Source organism: Nycticebus coucang, chromosome 2, assembly GCF_027406575.1.
Source record: "Nycticebus coucang isolate mNycCou1 chromosome 2, mNycCou1.pri, whole genome shotgun sequence".
Lineage (NCBI taxonomy): Eukaryota > Metazoa > Chordata > Mammalia > Primates > Lorisidae > Nycticebus > Nycticebus coucang.
Window position 1 is genome coordinate 176848970 of NC_069781.1, and position 17657 is coordinate 176866626.

Here is a 17657-nt window from a genome sequence, read left to right on the forward strand (position 1 = left end):
GCATCTCCCTGCACACCTTGCTCAGGTGCTGGTTTTGTCCAGAACAGCGCCCAGAGGCAGAAAAGGCCCTGAGTTCAGTGGCTGAGTTGTCCCAAACCACATCAGGGCAGAATTCCCTTCCCCACCACCTGCAAGGTGAGCAGTTCCAGCAACCTCAAACTTTCCAGCCTCATGATCTGCGTTAATTTGAATAAGTCACTCCCGCACACTCTGGAGACGTTTGTGAGGATTAGATGTCATAGGGAAGACCTGCATACAGTGTCCCAGATGCTGTGTGTGTGCGGTGAAGGAGCAGCTGTCATCAGTACTGGTAGCAACCACCTTCCCCTTATTCCCACTGGGCCCCTGAAGGAGAGGCCCTGCCACCTCCCAGACCCTGCTGGAAGACGGGAAGGAGGAGGTGCGAGAAGGGCCTGCTTGTGATCTGAGCACAGAGCCTCTTGGTTCCTCCTTGTGGACTGGGTATCTGGAAAGTGTAGGGACAGTGTAATCGCATCATGGTTTGACCTTTAAGCTCTGGAAGCATAGAACCTTCCAGTGTCTTGTTTTTCACGGTCAGAGTCCACGCTCAAGGCGGGCGCAGGGCCAATCTGCTCTCCTGGCATCAGGAAGGACAGGGACTAATGGCCCTCAATTGATATGTAACTTGCCCTAATATTGACCCCAGCCTGTGGTTAGTGATTCCCATGCAGGGTAAATGATTGGACCATTTGGGCTTTTACCCCAACTGACTCCTGCACGGCCTCCATCACCATTTTGAACAACCAAAGGAGTTTTAATCGGAGGACGCCCTCATGAGCCCCTGTGGTGGATGCAGTGGTAATCTTTACGGTATACTTTGCCGTATTTCTTGGTCAACACCAGGTTTGACTGTCTTGCATTAAGTATGACAAAAGGAGAAAGTCCCCTTGAGATGTGCCTGTTAAATATTCAAGTAAATAATAACTGTTAATATTAATGGAACACCAGAGACGCCTGGTGTACCAAGCATGTTAAACTAGAAGCAATCATTTATTCCTAAACAGTTACTAATTTCCAAATATCTAAGCTCAGTATTAGGCGCTGTATTAAAATACCATGGCTCCTGCCCTGCATGGAGACATAGGTGCTGATTAGGTCTGGGGCCATTACCGATGTGAGGAAGAAGAACGCTAAGTACTGTTAATGGTAATAACACTGCAGCAGGTCCTAAGTGAGGGCTTACTCCAGGCCAGGCGCTGAGAATACATTGTAACTGTCTTCCCCATGATGACCTCTTAATGTTAAGTACGCTTTACAGTCCCATTTATTAGATGAGGCAACTAAAGTTTACAGAAGTAACCTGTCACAACTGGAGAGAATCAGGGTGGGAATGAAATTCCATTCTGGTGGAATCCACACTCTTAACATCAGAGTTGTGTGACTTAGAGCCAAATCTCAGATGTTTTCAGCTTTGCAATCCTGGGCGAGTTACTAAAGCTCTCTGGACTCAGTCTCCTAATGTGTGGAATGGGTTTCATAATACAGGGTGGCTGTGAAGTTTGTGTGCAATTTAAACTTCATGGCCACCCCGTATTAGTACACAGGGGAGTGATAAAGAGAAAACGGGTTAGCACAGGTAAAATGCCAGGGATAAGTCATGTACACAGAGCCCGGGAGCTTATGCACTCTCTGAAAAGCCGCAAGGCGAACACATTATGGTAAGGATATGGAGAATGGCCCTCTCACCAAGCTGCAGGAGAGACAGCAGAGTTGAGGCTTAGAGGGTGGGTAAGAGTCACCAGGTGGGGAGGGGAAGGCAGCCTCACAAGCAGAAGAAAGTCTTCATTTACCAAGCCACCAGAGTCTGGAAGGCATGGCACGTTTATAGAAGGACCCGCCGGCAGTTTAGAACTGGATGACAATTGTACAGAAGGTAATAGGTACAGGAGATACCAGAAGGCCATGCAGATGAATCTTAGCTTTTGTTGTAAGTGCAGTGGGGAGATATTAAAGAATGAGGCAAGAACGGGACTCACCCCCTATTCCCCAAAGATTGAAATAATTCTAAAATCCAAGGCCCTGAAGTCCTGCTGCAAAACCCTGCTGGAGAGAAGGAAATTTCCTTCTTGTTAAGGAATGAAACACTTTCTTCCTCCTCCTCCTCCTGGGCTGGCCATAGGAAGCTCATTCCAACCACAGTGTGCCACTTTCTCATTTTCGCCCTATTTCCTTCCATGGGATTCCTGTGTACAGGACAAGATGGGGCTTTGGGGAGAGACTAAGATTTCTAGTTACCTTCTAATCTGTGAGATGAGTTGCCACCTTCATGGGCCAAGTCACAGCTGGTGTTCTCTGGCCATGGAGTAATTCCTGGTTCATAAATTCTGTGATCTCTGAAGTCTGCCTGAGCGAGCCCAGGCTGAGAGGCAGAGCTCTTACGTGTAAACCTGGGGCCGAGGGTTTAACACTGTGTCCAGGTTCAGAGAATCTGCACCCTCCCCCACCCAGATCCTTAGGGCAACAATTTGCATGGGAAGAGCTGGGTCAGCTCCCTGGCCCCCCAGGACTCTGGGGTTGCGTCCATTCTCAGGAGAGCACCCCAGAAGTTGGAGAATAGAAAATGGAGCTCTTGGTGGGCCTGCCCTGCTCTTGGTGGGCCTGCCCGAGAGAAGAAGACCAGCCTCCACATTTTGCCAGATCCATGTGGGCAGCTACAAAGGAGCTTTTGAGGATAAACAAATACAGAATTGAGAAAATAAGGAAGGAGCTGGCATCTGAAGAATGCGAATATTTAGCAAATGCTGGGGAGTGAGGACAGAGTGGACTGTTCTGTTGTAGGTTGAATGCCTGATGGCCCAGGGACAGGGAGTCGCCAACAAGAAAAAAGGGAGGGGGAAAAAATCTTGGAGATGAGGTTCCTTCAGGGTGGATTATTTCCCACAGGCAAAAATGAAGGCTGTGAAATCAAACTTCTAGAGAACAGTGTGTACAGTGTGTAGGACACACCTCCATCATTTCATACTTGGGTCAACGTGCTTTTAGGAAGACCTGCCAGCCATCGTCCCTCCCCCCCTCCCCAGTGTTAGAGTTTATTTTAATGGTCTAATATTTAATTTGTTTATTGGGTTATTGGGGGGTAAAACCAGTAGTTTTTGGAGAGGATCAGAGCAGAAGTCCAGGTTAATGATGACAACCATGGCACAATCATAGTCATGGGGAATATCAGAGGCAAACTCAAGGAAAGTCTTGGCCACCATATTCAGTTAATCATTGCCAAGAATGGGGGAGAGCAAGGGATAAGGCAGCACTCAGTCTGAAGCTTGCAGATACTTTATCCTTCACAGAACATGTCCTTGCCCCTTTTCTTGTTTCTTGCTTCAAACACTTCCCTTCATTCCTTCCTCCACCCGCTCATCCAACAGATAATTTTGTGCATTCAAGAAGCACGAATACTTCCCCTATGTCAGCCACTTTTCTGCCAGGAACTTGACACGCGCTGTTTCATTCATTCCTCACAGCGCTGCTCTCAGGCCGGTGCTGTTATGGTCCCATTTTATACATAGTGAAGTGGAGGCATAGACAGTTTATTCACTTCCTGTCACTGCTACGGCAAATGGTCACAAATAGAGGGACTTAACACACATTTTATTACAGTCCCAGATGTCAAAAGCCAACAAAGATCTCCCTGGGAAGCTCCAGAAGAGAATCGTTCCTTGACTTTTTTCTTCTTCCCAGACAGCTGGAGGCCACCTGCACTTCCTGACTGATGGGCTCTTGTTCCATCTTTCATGCCACAAACAGCAGGTCAAGTCTTTCTCCCAGGGCATCCCTGCAACACAGGCCTCTTACTTTTAATTTTAAGGATCCTTTGGGTCCTCTCCCTGTTTGAAGGTCAGCTGGTTAACAACCTTAATTCAATCTGCAACCTGAATTCCCTCTGGCCAAGTAAGGTAACATAATCACTGGTTCTGGGGATGGGGAACATCGTTGACGGGCCAGTGGTCTATCCAAGTGGCTTACTCCAGGTCACAGGGTCAGTGAATGGCTGGCTTTGGATTCCAGCCTTCCTGGTCCAGCTCAGATTCTCTGATTTTTACCACCTTCCACCTGCTGTGTGCCAGGACTCAGCTGGGAGCTGGGGGCACATCCCTGCAGAGTAATCTCATGTCTCTATACTCCACTGGTGTTCTTGGGGCAGGTTCTCCTGCATTCTGGACAAGCAGAGTTTGAGACTCACAGGATAAGAAACTTCGGAGCTAAAGGATATGCAAGTAGTTAATTCTGATGGCAAATTAATCGAACATCTGGAGATGCATTCAAAGTGGGGAGAAGTAGTTGTAGAGGTGGGCTCTGAATAGTGGGACAAGAATTAGATATAATTCAAGCTCACTGGGGACTGCTTGGGCCTGTCCCTCTGCCCCCACTTTGACTATCTGTTGACCTCTGCAAAGCTAAAATGCTGGCATTCTTATTTTAATGTACTTTATACATGTGTAGAGAAACCACACACTGGGGGTATGGAAACTGACACATATTCGCATATCTAGACCTGTCTGACACCAAACAAAACCACTTGGAGAGTGCAAGCTGGGGCATTTCTTGAACTTCTTCTAGAGACCCAACTACAACACCAGTCACACGGCAAAGGAAAAATAGGAGCTGGCCCCCAGAGACAGACTCATGCCTTTCCCAACACCTGTTGGCCAGGTACCCATCCCTTATCAACACTTTTGGAACTGAAGACCCTGAATTGGAGCCCATCTCTGCCAGGTGGTGGCTGATCAAACTACTGGAGACTCAGTTTCCACATGCATAAAATTGAGGAGAGTTGTAACACTGGGAGCTGTTGACAGATTAGTTAAGATGAATGTAAAAGTGCTTTATAACTGTAAGTCATGGCTGAGCAAGTGTTTTTATTGAAGTTATATAGGCCAAACTACAGAGACAGGACAGAACAAGAACAAATCACTCAGAAATCACCAGTTCAAGTGAAATTGCACTCCTTGGGTTATCGAACAAATATTTGAGCATAATCAAAAGGTTCTCATTTAATTTACCTTTTAAACTGCTATACTGTCAGTGAAGGTGAATCTCAACCTTTGAAAGTAGATTTGTTTTTGTTTTCAAAGTCAAAAGACATTGCCACTGCCACCAAGCCTTGTTATTAAGGAGGAGGTAATGGTCTGGGAACAATTATCAGATTTTCTCTGAATGCCCATGATCTAGCCAAGAAAGATGATCCCAGGGAATCATTTTCAATAACTTGTATATGGGCAGAATCGCTGGAGTCAGGGGAGAGCTTCTAAAGGGAAAAGACACACCTGGAAATGTCTGAGGCCAGGTTGTTGGATGACTTATCTTCATTCCTGACAGCAGAGATTTTACCCTAAGAGCTGCTTCCTCAAACCCAATCCAAGAAAACATGGAGCTCTAGTTTATATTCTAAGTCAACATCACAGTACAGCTTTGGTATTCAAGGACATGGAATTCTGCATCCTGGCTCCAACACTCGCTTGGGATGTCACTGAACTTTGGGGTTTTTTTTCCATCCCTTTACTCAGTGGCTCTCAACCATGTATAATTTTTCACTTAAGGGGAAACACCTGAGAATGTCTCCAGATATTTTTGGTTGTTACAACAGAGGGTAGGGGAAGGAATGCTATTGAGGACGAGTAGGGTTAGGCCAGAAATGCTGTTAAATACCCTATAATGCTCTGGACAATCCCAAGAGCAGAAGCTGTTCCAGCCCCAACTGCCAATAGTGCTGAGGTTGGAAAACATGGGAATAGTGCTGGTACTGACCTCCCAGGGCTGCTGTGAGCCATCAGGTGGTATGTGGAAGTCTTTACCATGTTGCCTGGTGCCTATTGTGACAAGTGCAAGGTTAACTACATTAATGAACATAAGTGGTATATATCGACCATAATATTCAACCTGTTCACATACCCACCACCCTCCTCCATTCTCCACACTCTTACTTCCTCTAAAAGTCATTACTTTCATAGCCACATCTGGTATGCGTTTGCACAGAGGCCTTTGGAGATAGCAAAGATGTCATCCACCCGGGTTGGGAAGAATGAATGGATTCTCAATGTCCTTAAACTCTCCCACCTTGGACCACTACTCACAAATGCCCCTTCCTGGGATGAAGGCCAAATACCATTATGAATATTACTACCTCAATTACAACAATTGTTACCATGTATCTGGTAGTTTATCAACATTATTTTAATTTAATATTTCCTATCTCCCAGCAATTGGACATATCTAGTGCCCAGATGGCCAAGGCTGAGAAAATATGAAGTCATTTGCCCACAGTTACATGGCTATAAAGAGTCAGTGACCAGATTTCATCCCACCTTCACTTCACTCCTAAGGCACGTCCTATGATTCCACTGTGGCCTACTGAATTTGGGCAGAGATACAGTGGGGACATTGCTGTGGTCTGCCTGTAAGACCCCAACTCTGAGCTAACTGCTCCTTTCTAAAAGAATTTCTGTTGTTTCTCTCCAGCTCTGAAGCATTGAGCATTAGCTGAGAAATTAAACACATTTGTTTCAGGTTTTAAGGAGTTAAAGCCTCTGCGCGTTCGGAATCTGTCTTTCAAATGGTATTAAAAGTTCATTTCCTAGAACACTGATAGTTTCCTCCCCGCTCCCCCCCAGCAACAGAATCTATGTTTTTACAATCCATAATTCAAACCCAATCTTGGAAGAAATGTTAAAATGATAAACATGTCACTTGTGATGTGTGGCGGTTTGATGATGCTATTGAGCAAGAAAATTGGACCCATGTCAGATGTGGATTTGAAGGAGATACCTACAGAAGGGGAGAGACTTTTAAAGAGATTTTTCTTCTGGGAGAAAAGTGTGTTGTTTGCGTGCCTCTCTTCCTGAAGTTTCTTAAAATCATACTGGCCCTTTTCCTTCCCTCTGACTCATATTTCAAAAGTTTGCCATTCTATTTGTTTTAAGATCTCTCTTTCTGAGCAGAATCATAATTGATCATTCCTGGAATTGAAGCTTTTGTTAGCCATGGCGTTAACTTTTCACTGTGATTATAATGAAGGTCTGGGCAGGAAATATGGGAGTGAAATTCTTCACACCTGATTTCCAAAGGTACTTTCTGACTTTTCTCATCTTCTAAAAGGCAAAATAAATGGGAAGCCTTAGTGTCATAAAAGAAATAGACATACGAATGGCTTACCTTGGTCCTTGTGTTCATAAATGTATTCGTGGGACAGAGAAATCCAACCAGACTTCCAGATTGGTCGTTCAGTGTTTCATTGTCATCTTTGCTTCTAATCATACTCTTGCTACTTTTCAGTGTAGATGATTTAGAAATTAAATTTAGAAAAGCACTAAGAATAAAATCAATTGGTCAAGGGCATGTCACAGGTGTGTGTTGGCCTCAGACTTCCTGGTGGATGAGGGTGAGGAACACTTCGAGTCCTGAGATTAGTCACTTAACTACAAAACGTCTTTCCTGACCCCGTTCTGCACAAGGCACTGAGGGCATCCTCCAGGCACGGGTCCAGCTCTGAGGTGCTCCCCGTGCACACACAGACGAGGATGTCACCCTTCAACTGAACACTCTGCAGTGTCAGGAACGCTCTTTATCTGTGCTCTTTCAGATGGGAGCCACTAGCCATGTCTGGCTACGGAGCACTTAGCTGAGCAGTTCTCAACCTGTGGGTTGTGACCCACAGGGACTGTATAAAGAGCTCGTGGCATTAGGAAGGTTGAGAACCACTAACTTAGCATGTGACTCGTGCGACTGAGAAAACTGCATTTTATTTTATTTAAACTTAAAGAGCCATGTGTGGCCAGTGTCCACCATGCTGGGTCCTGCCGCTGTAGAAGGTATAGACGTGGTAACAAGGGCTCTGACAAACCGTGGACGTGCCGAGGAGGGAATTGCTGACCTGCCACGTGAGTGGGGAGAGGGCGCCATCACCCAGAGGCACGAGGCCACCAGCAGACCTCTGTGATTCTTGGGAGTACAAAGAGGACTTAAGACTTAAGCTCCCCACGTTGGTAGATTTCAAGTTCATCATGCCTCTGGCTCATCTCTTCCTACCAGCCCTCTCTCCATCCAGAGCTGAAGCCACATTTTCCCATGTTCAAGTTTCCTAAAACGTCCTTCTTTCTTGACCTAACACTTTCCCTTACATCCTTTAAGACCTAGTTTGAAGCCGATCTTTCAATTTTATAGAGCTGAGTCTGAATCCTAGTCCAGCTCTGTAACTTTGGACAAGTTTTCTAACTTTGGAGTTTCAGCCTCCATGTCTGTTCTATGGAGGTAAAAAAAAACAAAAAAAAACTGTGCTCTTAAGATGGTTGTGACTTAACTGATCACTGAATCACAACTCTCTCAGCTCCTAGGTTGTCAGCCTTCAAAATATACTTGTTCACTATGCTTATTTTTATCAGTGTATCCTCAATATTATTTATACCTACTTATAAAACAACATTATTTAGGAACCTCCAAAATTTCATCACAACAACTCTCTACCTAACAAAATTTCATCACAACAACTCTCTACCTAACAAAATGCCCGGCACAAAGTAGGTGTTCAATCAATGTTTATGCGTGAATACATCCATGAGTGGATGAGTTGGTAAATGGATGAATAGTTACATGGATAAACTGGTTAACAGGCCCACAGAAATGTCTAGTGAAAACTGCAATTTCTTCCACAGCAATTCACCATTATTTGGGGAGGTGGTCATGTACCATAAGTCCCACTCTAAATACTCTGCTCTCTCCCACTTCCTGGTTAAAAAAAAGGGGAGAGGGTTTACAAATTAATGCTTTCTCCTCCCAGAGAATGAGAAAAAAGTTAGGGGAAAAATGGTAGAAATTTTGAAAAAGAAAATCATTCCATCAACCATGAAAAACTGCTAACTCAATGTGTTGGAGTATTTCCTTCCAGACTTTTTTTCTATTTATATTTTTTGCATATATGGTTGTAACTGTATTTGAAATTCAGCCACATGGTTTTCAAAATTAGAAAAAAAATATAATGTACAACACCAAGTTGGTGACAATTTGAGGCCAGTAGGGAATGGGGCCTGGGAATGTTTGTCTCTGTTTTCATCTGGGGACTGATTACGTAGATGTTGGTGACTTTGTGAAAATTTACTGAGCTATATGTTTATGATTTGTGCACTTTTCTGGGTGTTTTTTGTACTTTCATAAAACCTGCTTTAAAAAAAAAAAATCACCCATGACGCTTTTTTGTGCTTCTTTTATAAACTCATGCCATTAGCTACAGAATGTTCCATCTCATTAACGTTGTCACAATTTACCTAATGACTTTGCTATTGATAGAGACCTTTTTCTGTTGGCTTTTTTGTTTTTTTCACCCTTGTCAATAATGCCTTGACCATCCTTGTATGTGAGTCAAAACGTAAAGGTTTATTTCCTTAGGCTTGCTCCCAATAAATGAAATGAGAGGGTATTGAGGCTCTTCCTACTACTCCAAATTGCACATGGAAGGCTACTCTGATCATCATTGCTGCTGCTGGTTTATTTGTTTGAATGAAATAAGCTCACACCATCAGGGTTCTGAGCAATTTAGACTTTCAAGAGTATTGGGTGAGTGTGAATATTAGATCACACCCCCACCAACCGCAGGCTCTCTCAAGATAAAAAAAAAAATTCTTTGAAGAAAAATGTTCTAAGTGAGAATTCATGATTCTCACTTTGAATTCTGTTTCCTCGGGGATGGCTTTTCCAGCATCAGGCCAGAAGGAGACTATTCTTCAAGACCCAATTTGCCAACTCGAGGAAAAGCCAAACACAGCCTGCTAAATGCAGAGGGTGCTGAGAAGCATAGATTCTCACGCAGAACATAAGCAATTTCATGCACAGAATGGATATTTTGCTCCGTTTGCTGAGCTGAAATCAAGGTGCACGCTGGAGGCCTGTGACAGCGCTTTAGCTGTAACAGCACAAACGTGCTGCTACAAGACTTGAAAACTGTTTTGAAAGATTTGCTTAGTTTTTCAAAAAGAATTGTCAGTTCCCGGCTCACGCGAGGCCGGCTGGTGAGGTGGGGAAGAAACCGAAAGATAAATAAGCGTACACATCCAGATATATTCTTAATGTTAAATCCAGGCGGATTCTAGGAGCTCAGAGCCGTGCTTATACTGATGCTGAAACACCCAAGGAGTCAAAAGCGTTCTGACACGTTGAGGCTTAACACCAGAAATAGAAGGCATTGATTTAAGACATTCACTCTTACACACTGCTCACCCCAAGAAGAGCTTCAGAATCTGATAATTGGTGCTGGAGAATTGAGCCAAATGTTCTGATCATTCTTCCTAAAAGTAGGAAGTGGGGGTGGGGGAAGAGCCAAGATCTTGGGGACACTGGAGGCAAATGCTTTTGTATCTGATTTTATCGGGGAAGATACAGATTCTTAGCACCTTTTGGCTTTGCATGTAGCCAAAGGACACTTCCATTCCGCAGATTTCACCTGGACAGCTCTGATCAGAGAGACCTCATTAAATAAAGATGGTCAGTGTCTGCCCTGAGTTTCTCATCAACGCCCACAGCAAAAGTCAGTAAGTCACACTCACTGTCTTTCGATCACAGGTACAAGTCAAGAGCTGGTTCTAAAGACAAACCAATGGTCTGGCCATTCCACTGGGGACTTTGCTAGATAAAAGCAGGGGTCTTAGGTTGGGGTGTTGGGAGGGGCCTGGGGTCTTAGGTTGGGGTGTTGGGAGGGGCCTGAAGGAGGAGTTGGGGCATGCACAGGGGAGTAGCACAGGGTCCCTCCCAGGAGGTGACCTTCAGGATCTGTTGAAACCCCCTGTCCCCTTTACCCACGCGTGAGGAGATTACACATTGATCCACATCTCTTGCTCTTAAAAGTCAAATTAGAAATCAGTGTTTTAATTAGAAACAACTAGTACAAGAATATACATGTAAGCATTATATATATGCTTACGTTATATAAATTATATAAATGCTTTTTGCAGCTTTAATAACTATAGATTGCAGGAGACAAGCTACAGATCCATCGATAGGGGAATGAAAGTAGTGATGGAACCTCCACGTAAGGGGGTCTCTGTGGCCATTAAACGAGGTGGATCCGGATACTCTGACAGAGGAGAATTCTTGTGATGCGCCACAGAGTAAGAAAAAGCAAGTGTAAGACATTCACAGTCTATACTCACTAAAAATCTCTCTTGTAAGCATGGCCGAAACCGTCTTTCACACATCTCTGTGTTGTCATATTTTAAATCAAGGAAATGAAATGTACGGAAAAAGAATAAAGAAATGTCTTGGATGGTTAAGGGCTCCTTTCTGTTTTTGTTAGTTTGTTTTCCATAACAACACCAGTTGTTCAGGGGAGACATAAAAAATGAGCACCTTTTTGTTAGATAAACTCCAAATATTTCATCTTCTTTGGCACTACTGTGAATGGAATAGAGTCCTTAACTGTTTTTCCAGCTTGACTACTGTTGGTACTTATAAAGGCTACCGATTTATGAACGTTGATTTTGTAACCTGAGACGCTGCTGTATTCCTTGATCACTTCTAAGAGTTTTGTAGTAGAATCCCTGGTGTTTTCCAGGTATATGATCATATCATCTGTGAAGGGCAAACATTTGATCTCTTCTGACCCTATATGGATACCCTTGATCGCCTTTTCTTCCCTAATTGTGATGGCTAAAACTTCCATTACAATGTTAAAGAGCAGTAGAGACAATGGGCAGCCTTGTCTGGTTCCTGATCTGAGTGGAAATGATTTCAATTTAACTCCATTCAATATGATATTGGCTGTGGGTTTGCTGTAGATGACCTCTATCAGTTTAAGAAATGTCCCTTCTATACCAATTTTCTTAAGTGTTTTGATCATGAAGGGATGCTGGATATTATCAAAATCTTTTTCTCCATCATTTGTGAGAATCATATGGTCTTTGGTTTTTAATTTGTTTATGTGCTGAATTATACTTATAGATTTACATATATTGAACTAGCCTTGAGTCCCTGGGATAAAACCAACTTGGTCATGATGTGTAATTTGTTTGATGTGTTGCTGGATTCTGTTTGTTAGGATCTTGTTGAATATTTTTGCACCTATATTCATTAGTGATATTGGTCTATAATTTTCTTTTCCTGGTTTGGGGATCAGGGTGATGTTTGCTTTAAAGAGAACTATGAGACTCTAAAAAATAGCTGAAAATGTTAACAAATGGAAAAACATTCCATGCTCATGGCTGGGAAGAATCAACATTGATAAAATGTCCATACTACACAAAGCAGTATACAATTTTAATGCAATCCCTATTAAAGCTCTACTGTCATACTTTAAAGATCTTGAAAAAATAATACTTCGTTTTATATGGAATCAGAAAAAAACTCAAATAGCCAAGACATTACTCAGAAATAAAAACAAAGCAGGAGGAATTACACTACCAGACCTCAGACTATACTATAAATCAATAGTGATCAAAACAGCATGGTACTGGCACAAAAACAGAGAAGTAGATGTCTGGAACAGAATAGAGAACCAAGAGATGGTTCTCTTACCATTATTTGATCTTTGACAAGCCAATTAAAAACATTCAGTGGGGAAAAGATTCCCTACTTAACAAATGGTGCTGGGTGAACTGGCTGGCAACCTATACAAGACTGAAACTGGACCCACACCTTTCACCATTAACTAAGATAGACTCTCACTGGATTAAAGATTTAAACTTAATACATGAAACTATAAAAATACTAGAAGAGCGTGCAGGGAAAACCCTTGAAGAAATCAGTCTGGGCGAGTATTTTATGAGGAGGACCCCCTGGGCAATTGAAGCAGTTTCAAAAATATACTACTGGGACCTAATCAAACTAAAAAGCTTCTGCACAGCCAAGAACACAGTAAGTAAAGCAAGCAGACAGCTCTCAGAATGGGAGAAGATATTTGCAGGTTATGTCTCTGACAAAGGTTTAATAACCAGAATCCACAGAGAACTCCAACATATAAGCAAGAAAAGAACCAGTCACCCCATTGCAGGCTGGGCAAGGGACTTGAAGAGAAACTTCTCTGAAGAAGACAGACGTGCGGCCTTCAGACATATGAAAAAATGCTCATCATCATTAATCATCAGAGAAATGCAAATCAAAACTACCTTGAGATACCATCTAACTCCAGTAAGATTAGCCCCTAATCACAAAATCCTAAGACCAGAGATGTTGGCATGGATGTGGAGAAAAGGGAACACTTCTACACTGCTGGTGGGAATGCAAACTAATACATTCCTTTTGGAAAGATGTTTGGAGAACACTTAGAGATCTAAAAATAGATCTGCCATTCAATCCTATAATTCCTCTACTAGGTATATACCCAGAAGACCAAAAATCACATTATAACAAAGATATTTGTACCAGAATGTTTATTGGAGCCCAATTCATAATTGCTGAGTCATGGAAAAAGCCCAAGTGCCCATCGATCCACGAATGGATTAATAAATTGTGGTATATGTATACCATGGAATATTATGTAGCCTTAAAGAAAGATGGAGACTTTACCTCTTTCATGTTTACATGGATGGACCTGGAACATATTCTTCATAGTAAAGTATCTCAAGAATGGAAGAAAAAGTATCCAATGTACTCAGCCCTACTATGAAACTAATTTATGGCTTTCACATGAAAGCTATAACCCAGTTATAACCTAAGAATAGGGAGAGAGGGAGGCAAGGGAGGGGGAGGATGAGTGGAGGGAGGGTGATTGGTGGGATTACACCTGCGGTGCATCTTACAAGGCTACATGTGAAACTTAGTAAATGTAGAATATAAATGTCTTAACACAATAAAATGCCAGGAAGTCTATGTCAACCAGTGTGATGAAAATGTCTCAAATGGTCTATAAAAGCAGTGTATGGTGCCCCATGATTCCATTAATGTACACAGCTATGATTTAATAATAAAAAATAAACAAAATGCATGCATGAAAAAAAAATGAGCACCTTTTGTGTAAGCTGTGACCCTCAGTGTGGGGCCCAGTTCCTTTGCAGAAGAGGTTCACCAGGTTCTGTGGTTCTCCAACATTCAGACTTTAATGACAGTTCTGATGTATGATTTATGTGCCGTCTCTTCTCGCTGTTCCTCAGCTTTGCCTGGGAGGCAGGTGCAATTATGCCCAGAGTTGTCTGCCCAAGACCTCCTGCTGGAAGCCCTAGAACCAATCCTCTGGTTAAGATTGTCTGACTCTAAATCCCAAGATAAGAAATTGCCCAAAGCTATTCTCATCCATTGGTATTTCAAGAAGGAGGCCATAGCCCTCCTTGACTTGTGGGGAAATTGGTAGCTGTTCATTTTTGTCTTAGAGAGTGCAAGCTCAAAAATCATGTCCTGTATTTCAAACCACTTTATAGCTATTCAACTTAAAAAAATTCTGCTTAACACCTCTATGTTAGAGCTTTTTTTTTTTCTTTTAATTTTAACTATACAAGAAGGCTAACAATTATGCTTCACGCACAGGGTTGTGGAATTAAGTGAACTGATGCCTCCAGAGAAGTACAGGAGGTTTCTGGTTTATAACAAAAGCCTAATAAATGCTAGCAATAATTACTCTTAATAAACTCATTCTGTAACCTTGTAAGCATATCAAGAGCTTCAGTTTCTTCATCTATAATATGGGAATGGGTAACACTGATTTCTCTGTGTTCTTATGACGATTACCTGAGATAATGTTTGGCATTTGGTAGCTGCTTAGAGGATATCAACTCCTTTCCCATACATAACCTTTCTCCTTATTGGGTGAACCTCATCAATGGAGAAGCAGTGATAATTCCGGGAACTGATCATTGGTATTTACAAGGAAAGGATGATTGTTTTGGCTAAGGGTCAAACAAAGCAACAAAAAGAAAGAAGTATATTCCTTTTCCTTGATGGATGCGGGTGAAGTGGCCTGGGGCATTCAGGAGCGTTCTGGAAGACCCTGGAGACCGTGAGCACAGGTGAATGACAGATGTGATACGACATTTTGCAACCTGGAGAAAAAAATCCCGGGTGTCACCTACACAGAAGGTGTAGATGTGCCCATTGTAGGGAACCATGAACCCGGTTCTTCACCCTAGAAATACTTCGGACAAGTAAGAAATGCATTAGGGAAAATCAAAGTCCCTTAAACATAACTCTGTAAAAGCATATCTTTTGGCGTGGCCCTCTGTATACATGAAGTCTTTTTTTTTTCCATTTTTTTTTATTTCCCATGATCACATTAATGTACACAGCTATGATTTAATTAAAAAAGTACACCAAGTCTTAAGGAAGGAAATAATAAAATACTTGTCAGAGGGTTAAAAATTCATCAATCTAGGGGGTAATTACTTCCTGGTTAAATGGTATTTGTATTGACTGAAATAAATGATAACTGATTTTGTGATATTTCTGTAATCCTTGATTTCACTATTCTGTAACGTTCAGCTTCTTTCCCTGCCTCCTTCCTCTGCCATCCTTTGGGTATTTTTTGACCTAGTATATACGTATTCTAAGGGCGACTTACTCAAACTGAGCAGTTATTTTCTTTTACTGAAAAGACAGAGTAGTGGAACTGCTAAGAGTGTAGGACTAGAGTTCGTACTTGGATCTATTATTTACAAGCTGTGTGGTCTTGGACAGGTTACCAACCCTCTCTGGGCTTTTGTTTTTGCAGCTATAAAATAGCAATAACAGTGCTTCCCTCATGAGGTTACTGTGAGGATCAAGTAGAATAATGTCTGAAACTGGCTCCGCACAGTACTTGGTACACGGTGACTGCTCAAAACATGCGAATTATTTTTATCATGATGATTTTATCACTATTATGGGATCCTATCCTCATTTGAGTAAGTGGAGAGGCATCTTTCGAACACTATCAGCTCTGTAGTTTGTTTCACCGTTTCTGCTGTCTGGCTGCAGGTCTGAGTGAGACACCACTAAGGTTCAACCTTCTGTAAAATGGAGAATAATAATACCCAGCAGAAGGTTTGAGAGGATGAGATGAAGTGACATCTGTGGACCACCCGGCCTGGAGTCGGCACCCGGCAGTGACAGTCTTCTTAATCTCTCTTTTAAAAATCCTCAGCTTTTCCCTCCTAAGCGTGAGCATCTGATTTCAATGTGTCTTTAGTTTTTCATTTACTTTTACAACTAGCAAATTCAAAACACTTGATTATTTCTTCCATTAAAAAAAAAAAAGAAAGAAAAATATGCTGTATGATCAAGGTAAATTCTGAAGCCAAGGTTTTGATGCCTTAGTTCATAATGCATAGTGACACATAGTTGTCGTTCTTGTCATTGTTTAACAATCGTACAGGTATTTACTTCATTTTACTTATAAGCTCAAATTTGTCTTTGAAATAGCTACTTGAGAGTAATAAAAATATAAATGTTTTGGCACAGTAACTGAGATAACGCCGGAAAGGCTATGTTAACCACTGGGATAAAAATGTGTCAAATGGTTTATGAAGTGAGTGTATGATGCCCCATAATCATATCATTGTATACATTTATGATTTAATAAAAAAAAAAAAAAAAAAAAAAAAAAAAGAAGTCCAGACACAAGCAAAACTTTAGCGTGCCTGTTTCTCGTCGCTGGAACCACATCACCTTAACTGTGCTTTGTATATATTGAGTTCAATAAAAGATTGTGTAAAATAACATATAAAATTCACTTGTACTCTGTCAACCTTCTGTTTCCCTATTTTTCTGATCCCTACTATTCCCTGTTATGGATGGGTGTAATTTCTGCTGGCATCTGGGGGAAAGGGTATTGGAGCAGAGGACAAGTTTGCTGTATCTTTGCCAACGTCAGGGGGTAATAGTTTAAATTCAAGGGACTTAATCACAGCATGGCTGTGTGACCGGGGGCTGGTCACTTTCCCTCTCCAGACTTGAGTCTACAAAATAAAGGATTAGGTAAGATGGACTCTTTGTTCTCTATTTTGTTGAGGGTAGCTTGACATGATGGGAAATCAGAGCCAGCCTTTGCTGGGTGGGGGGAAAGGTAGAAATCAGACAGACCCCTGTGTTAAATCTTCTCTTGACAATTACCAGCTATACAAATGCAGACAAGCTTCCTAATTTCTGAGTCTGTTACCATCATCTGTAGAACAGGGATAATCAGACGCTCTTCAAAGATTTGTTGCAAGGATGAAACAACACAGCAAACATCAGGAACTTAACACAGGGTCCGGCACACATGCAGCGTTCGGTAAATGGTGGTCATTAGGTTGTCTGCTTCCGGCTTGGTCAGACCCCTCTGGATGGAGGGAACAATCCTGGTTCTGTTTTTCAGTTCTCTCCTGGGTAATTGAGAGCAACCTCTAGGAACAACTTCACGAAGCCAATAATGAATTTGGTGTTTTTAGAACGTGCAATTAGGTCACTTACTCCACACTGCCCTTCTCCACATGCGGAGAGAGGGCATTTGATACCAGCGTGAAGACCTGGTCCTTCCTCTCTCCAAGCTGGCCTTATTGATCCTCTTATTCTGATGGGGGCAGGGGAGGAAGGCGAAATGAGGAAACGCTAGCAAAGACAGAGGTTAGGGCCACTTGATTTTTGTCTTCTGCAGAAGCAGTAGCTGCAGGAAGATCAGAAGAGAAGCCAGGATTACCATGAGCCCCTAGCTTTTTGTTCCCCTCTTTCCCAATCAATTCCCAGAAGATAGCCATTTTTAATTCCCCGTTTATCTCACT